Raw genomic sequence first — 7,527 nt, 5'->3', positions numbered from 1 at the left:
GCGGCAATTTCATTGGAGTGGTCGACTTGATGCAAGCCAACAATCTTCCTTCTACTTGAATTTCTACCATTCTTCGAAGATAAAGTTCGATGTAAAGAATTTTCACTCATGCTCTCATAAAGACGCCACACGTCATCCTCATGCCTATCAATGTAAGAGCCACCCATGGAAGCATCAACCATGCCCTTGTAATTGTCCGATAAGCTCTCAAAGAAATATTAAACTAATTGCCATTGGGCATGTCATGATGTGGACACTTCCTAAGCAATTCATTAAAGTGTCCCCATGCCTCATGAAATGTTTCCCCATCCCCATGTGAAAATTCCCTAATTGAAGTTCTCATGGCATTGGTCTTAGAAATTGGATAGTACTTCTTCAAGAACTCTTGTTGCATTTCTGCCCAAGAAGTTATTGAAAAAGGCCTAAGATTGTTAAACCAATATTTTGCCTTGTCGTTGAGGGTGAATGGAAAAAGTTTAAGCCTTAAGACCTCTTCTGGCATGTCCGTGTATCTCACGGTGGAACATACTTCAAGAAACTCATCCAAATGCTTGTAAGGTTCTTCACTTGGAAGTCCATGATAGTTAGGAAGCATTTGAATGATTTTTGGTTTGATCTCATAGTGGTGTGCTCTAAATGGTGGCAATTGAATGCATGTGGGTGCATTGTATTCATTAGGCACATAATGATCTCTTAAAATAAGGGGAAGATTAGTAATTGGAGGTGCAACATGGGCACCTTGATTGCCTTGAATGATGGGAGGTGGTGGAGTGTAGATTGGCCTTGGCATTCCCAATAGAACTTGACCTTGTTGTTGTGGTGGATGAATGAATGGCCTCGGCATGCCTAATGGAACTTACATGTTATTATGATGCACATTGGGGTGGAGGATGCCTTGTTGGTCTATGTGACCAAGGTCCTCCACATGGTCCTCATTGTGTCCTTCCATTGATGAAATGGATTGACTCGAACTACTTCTTCCCCTAGGGTTTCGAACAACGGATTCAATATGAAAATTTAAAGGGACAAGAGTGGGTCTCAATGATCTACGACCATGCATGCACAATGCAACACAACAAGCAACAAGCAATGAATAAACACTTCACCTTTACAACAAATCAACAATCAACAAACTTCATCCACATACAATGTTCCCATACTCCCACACTATCAACAATATGCAAGAAAAGTAAATTACCTCCTTGTAGGCTTACGATTTATCTAAGAATTGAAATACAAGCCTCCATGCGGGCCGACGATTTAACTAAAGATTGAGTAAGAAAAAGCACACAAAGGTCCTTTAGCACTTCAACTCCATTTTTTTTTAGCTTTTAGCTTAGCAATTTTTTTTAATGATTTTAGCCTTTTTCCTTGCTTGCTTAGCTCCTTGCTTGGATATTCCTTTGCTCACCTTCTTAGCTCAATGCCCCTAGTCAAACAAGAACCAACACAATATGTAACAAAAATTGAAATGAAAATAAAGTAAAGACACGATCAAAAGAGTACTAATTCCTAATTGATTCCACAAATACGATGCTGCCAATGAATCAATCCTCGGCAATGGCACCAAAAACTTGTTGTGGACCCGGGTCGTCACTCCCGAACCCACACGGTTTGTGAACTACCAAAAAGATAGTGGTGTAGAGCTATGATGAATGTGGCCAAGTTTTACATTTAGAAATTACCACTACTACCTTTCACTAAAAATATAGCTAGGGCAAGTAGAGATCGTCCTAAGGGATTAATGAGTCATATTAGGTTGAGGAATCAAGATTAGGGTTAGTAGGTCGAGTGATCAAAAGATTGGTTGGTGGTTGAATTACACTAAGATGCAATTTAAACTAAAGTAAACAATAATGCAATAAAGAGAATAAAAGAGAGAGAGAGATCTTGGGGTTTAGAGATCACCACTAAGCATACTTTTTTACACCTTTAATGAATGATTAATAAGGGGAAAAAAACATGTATTGCAACAAAGTTTGTGTGTGTGGGTGTTTCAACAAGCATAGATGACAAATTAAGCATATATTGTCTAGACAACATGGTGGATAGCACAACATATCAAATTAAGCTATTAATCATTTCTTTAAGGTCACAACCAAACATATCACAAGGTTAGAGATATATGTTACTTGCTTTCATAAGTATGGAACATCAACAGCAAGCATGGATTGTCCTCCCATTTAACATCTAAACTACAATTACACTATAATTAAGCTAATGACATGAAATTAAGGGAGAGGTACAATCCATCAAGAAATGAGCATGAATTATCAAATAAACCACAAGAACATTCCATCAAACATTATGTCTTGACAATCTTTAGATCTATAGCATTAATACACATAGACATGCATCAACAACACAAGAAATAGAGACAAACACATGAACATCTATTCTAGCATACATAGACATATGGATAGAATGAAATGATCAATTGGAAGCATTAAACCATACAAATCATTGAATAAATAAGATCTATATATATATAAGTGTCAAAACATGTATCACAATACAAATCCCCTCAAAAATATATAAATCAAGATGTAGAAAGCATGCTTAGGGCTAACTCTAGCCCTAAGAGGATGTCTAGCCACTCATGGATGATGTCTTCCAACCCTCAAGGGCAAGCTCCATGGAAAAAATCTACTCTTTGGTTGATGAAGAGCCTCCAATGGTGTCTCTAGCCTCCTCTTCTCCTTCACTTCCTCCCTAAGAATTCTCTTCTCTAAGTATAAAGTATATCTCAAAAAGTGGCTCATATTCCTTATATAGGTAGGTCAAAAATCACCCCCAATGAGCTGGGCTCGTACACCAAATATTCCTCTAATGATTGGATATGAGACAACTTTTAATGAGCTGGAATTTGGATTTTCTCGGGATTTGGGAAGTTCGATCGATCGAGCTTGTGCTGAGATCGATCGAATATGGCTGAGATCTATCGAATTGAAGCTGGATCGATCTTCTATGGCGGCGCCTTTTTGGATAAAAACAAATCTGAGATATTTTGAAGATATTTTTGGAAAAAGGACAAAAGTATTTGGTAGGGTGGTACAGCTGGATAAGATCAATCAATTGGATAAGGACAAAAAAGGTCGATCGATCAGAGAACGAAGTTGGATCGATCAAACTTTGAGATCTTTGAATAGGGACAAACATGGCTCAGATCCATCTGGAAATGTTGAGATCGATGAAAGTTAGATCGATCGAACTTTTCTTGAGATCGATCAAAGTTGCTGAATTTCCACTTTTTGCTTCCTTTTGCTCTACTTTGCTCCTTTCTTTGATTCATCCTAGAATTGCTTCATTTCTATTCTTATTTGGCTGAGTTAGCTTATTTTAGGGATAAATACCTGAAAATGGAAATAACACGAAATCAATACAAAGTAGGAAAATAAGATAGATAAAGGTCCTAGAACACTTAAGCTTAAGAGGTTTAGATGCACACTTTTCAGCGCTCATCAATGGGTTACACTAACGGTTTGGAAATGATGCCGAAAAGGTTTTGGAAATGGGGAGCGACATTACATGATATTGCATTCCATAGCATGGCATGGTTCGTTTATGACTTGGATTATTGTTGTTGATATTGTGGTTATATTTTTTCCCTGGAAATGGCATGATCCCGGTTCTTTTTCCTATTCCTCATTTGGATTCATGGGGTCACAAGAAGTGTGTGCTACCCCTCGATTCTAGAGCCACAGGTGATCAAGTCCGAGCACAGATCCGACGGATACTAAACAATTAATATTTAAATGAACATAGATTACAAAATGAATTACTAAGAAAGTAAATATTAAAGCTGAAGAGAAGTCTAATTATAAAATCCTCAAAAGTTATTATTGTAAAACCAATAATCCAAAACCTCCATTTATTCACAACTCGGGAATTCATCTAGTGGACCCCTAATAAAATCCCAAACCGTAAAGAGAAGAACTGAAACAAGTCCAAAGCTAAATATATAAAGTAATCCTACATAATCAGAGGAATGAGTGTCTGTATCTGCTCTGCACGTCCAAGCTCTAACCCTAGAACTGACGAACTCCTGAAAAATAAAAGAGTGGGTCAGGCCCACATGCAAGTCCTATCCTACTACGATCCATACAGAAACTTGATGCGCAGATACATCCTAGATAGCTCAACAATATCTAGAGTAGTCCATATATGTATAAGTACACACTATAGGATGCTCACCAGTCCAATAGATCTGTCTCAGCCTGAGTAGAGATAGCATACAAATCGCACATAATGTGGTCATGTATTTCTAAACCTACCAGGGAACAACAACCACTGTCCAGTTATCCATCCTAGGTGATATACGCACCCTAACCATGGCCCTGAGACTCACACTCATACCATGGCACCATAACATAAATATATAAAGTCCATTCAAGGTGTGTCATTCAAAAGGTTTATTGACCTGACGCATAGTTATAAGTAGGACTTGACTTTTGTAGTTAATCCATCTTATTTCAGAATAGATAGGAATTAGTGTTTGAACTAATCTGTCCCTAGAGTAGGTAGGTTTTAGTGTTTTGAACTAAGTCGTTCCTAATATGCCACTGTCCCATACCCGTGCATATACATATACATAAGTTGGACTTAACTTTTATTGTTAATCCAACTTATTTCCAAATAGGTAGGACTTAGTATTTTTAACTAATCCGTCCCTAGTATGCCATCGTCCCATACCGGTGCATACAACACACAAGTCCATATAATTGACAAAATAGTGTAAAAACTCATCAATTATACTCTAAAATATGCATCAATATAAGTTAACACATATCCAACAATATTAGGCATTCATTACAGAATCTAAAAATCATGTTCCAACAATTTAAATAGCCAAAATAAATCATAGCATTTAAATTCTCCATATAGTCCATAAACTAATACATTTAACAACAATTAAGTACCAATTTATTCCAAACCAAGCATAGTTGAATTTATAGATAATCCACTAAACTTATACTCTGTCTAAATATGATTAATAGTATTAAATCATAACTAAGATAACCTCCAAGTTCCATTACATAAGTTTTTAATCAAAACGGTGCACAACCTACAGGTTTTTCCTCAGTTTCACCTTGCTCCATTCCTTAATTCAGTTATGAATTAATGCTTCCCCATTGTTTTATAAGTCTAATAGCATCATATACATCACTTGAAATAGCTTAAATGAAGTACAACCACCCTGCACAGTCCAAACAACTCCTTAAAAACCAACAGTGTGTAATTCTGGGTGAGTTCAGGCTCTAAACAATTGAGAGCCTGCTCTTTTAGAGTGAGAGCCGGCTCCCTAACTTAGGGAGCCTATTCTAGGCAGCATGGAGCCGGCTTCATGCCCCTTGGAGCCGGCTCCATTGATGAGGGAGCTGGCTCCTTCCTTTTGGGAGCCTGCTCTCTCCATCCCTGAAGCCTTTTCGCCTCTTGACTTCGTCTTCCTTGCTTTCGGTGATTCCCAAGCCCTCTGTAATCTTTTAAACACTTGTTTTAATGTTCATCTAGTGTCCCAGATCATTTTAAAGACATCCACCAACATCAAAAAACTCAATTAAACAAGGTTTAACAACATATACAAAAGGATGCATTTAAACGGTTTAAGAACTTTCAAAATAGTTTAATTCAACAGAGCAATTTCAGTTTACCCAGGCCTCTGTAAATCTTTTAATACATGTTCTAATGTTCAATCAATGTCCCAGAGTACATATAAAGCATCAACATGCATCAGCGATAGAAATTAAAATGGGCTTAAACTCAAACAAAGCATACATCAGTTAACAGAACGGTAAGAACTTGTAATCCAGTTTAATTCAACAAAATTACATATAGTTAAAACATGCACAAATGACTTTTTTTAACCTTAATTAAACCCTTAGAGTCTACTTAGGCATGCACAGAACACAGGTTTAAGGGAAAGAGATAGAATAGAGACTTGCCTCTGATTTCAGTTTAGAAATCTTAAACCGTCGTTTCTAGCAACTCCGGCAACACTTTACTGTTCCAACTCCTTGTTGTTCTTCCCTAGTTCCACCCACGAACAACACCCCCTTTGCCAAACCCTAGGTTTCCCCTCTCTGCTTCTCTCAAGTCTCTCAGTTTCACTCTGCCTCCAATACGTGTATAGTTTTAAAACCCTCAGAAGAAACCCTAAGCAACACATATATAGGCTTATAACTTTAACCTAATTCTAATTGTATAATTAAATTTAATATAATTAAGTCAGCTTACCCATACACACAAAACCCTAAACAACATCTAATTCTACACCTACAGTAAACAAATAAAGCACTTTAATTTAATTTCACATAAGCACACAGTAATGAATTAAATCAACACATAAGTAAATTAACTAAAAATAATTAAACAAATAAATTAAATAAACTGCTAAAATGCAATTAAACAATTAACTAAAATACCAGGTCTATCCTTTTAAATTTAGGGGTATTACATTCTTCCTCCCTAGCAAAAGGAATTCCGTCCTCGGAATTCGCTATTACCGTAATCCAAAATTTCTGGAAACTGCGAGTGAAGAACATCCTCCCATTCTCAAGTGGACTCAACCTCATTGTGATGATGGTCTTGGTGGTTGTCGTCCTACCACAAGCCTAGAGAGTGTGCATTAAGGCGAGGGCCAAGTTTTACATTTATAGAAGCCACTACTACCTTTAACTATAACTATAGCTAGGGCGAGTAGGGATCGTCCCAAGGGATTGTGAGCGTCGAACAAGGTTGTGGAATCGCTATTAGGGCTAGTAGGTCGAGTGATCAAACAATTGGTTGGCTGGTTGATTAGACTAGAGAGCAACTAAATTAAACTAAGTGATAACAAAAGAATGCAACTAAGAGCAAATAAGAGAGAGAAGAGTCTTGGGGTTTAGAGATCACCACCAAGCAATGCATTTCTATACCATTGACAAGTGACTAATGAGGGCAAATGGTGTGTTGCAATATTGGTGTGTGTGTGTGTTTGGTTGATTCAACAAGCAAGGATGACTAATTAAGCAAGTATTGTCTAAACATCATATGAAAGGCACAATATATCTAAGCAATGAAGCATATATTGTCTAAACAACATGTGGAAGGCACAATCGATCAAAACAAGTCATTAATCCTTCCATTAAGCTCACAATCTAAATACAAGACAAGGTTAGAGATACATGCTACTTGCATTCAAAAGCGTGGATCATCAAACAACAAGCATGGATTGTCCTCCCATTTAACACTACACTACAACTACACTACATCTACACTACTAGCATGAAAATAAACTAAGGGAGAGGCACAATCCATCAAGGAATAAGTATGAACCATCAAGAAAATTAGAAGAGCATTCCATTAAGCACTATGTTTTGACAATCTCTAAATCTATAGCATCAATACACATAGACATGCATCAATAATACAAAATCTAGAGACAAGCACATAAACATCTATTCAAACATACATAGACATATGGATAGAATGAAATGATCAATTGAAAGCATTTAACCACATAAATCATTGAACAATCAAGATCTATAT

The 7,527-nt window shown here is 36.9% G+C and overlaps 1 pseudogene; it reads left to right on the top strand.

The window, feature by feature from the left end:
- Positions 1–239: 239 nt before the first annotated feature.
- On the top strand, positions 240–338 carry LOC132310868 (small nucleolar RNA R71; annotated as a pseudogene).
- The last annotated feature ends 7,189 nt before the right edge of the window (positions 339–7,527 follow it).

This window comes from Cornus florida, unplaced genomic scaffold, assembly GCF_030987335.1.
Source record: "Cornus florida cultivar Cherokee Brave unplaced genomic scaffold, ASM3098733v1 CherokeeBrave_3.0.0_Hap2_Chr05, whole genome shotgun sequence".
NCBI classification, from domain to species: domain Eukaryota; kingdom Viridiplantae; phylum Streptophyta; class Magnoliopsida; order Cornales; family Cornaceae; genus Cornus; species Cornus florida.
Note: the sequence above shows the minus strand (reverse complement) of the source record. Positions and strands in the feature narration are given on the sequence as shown.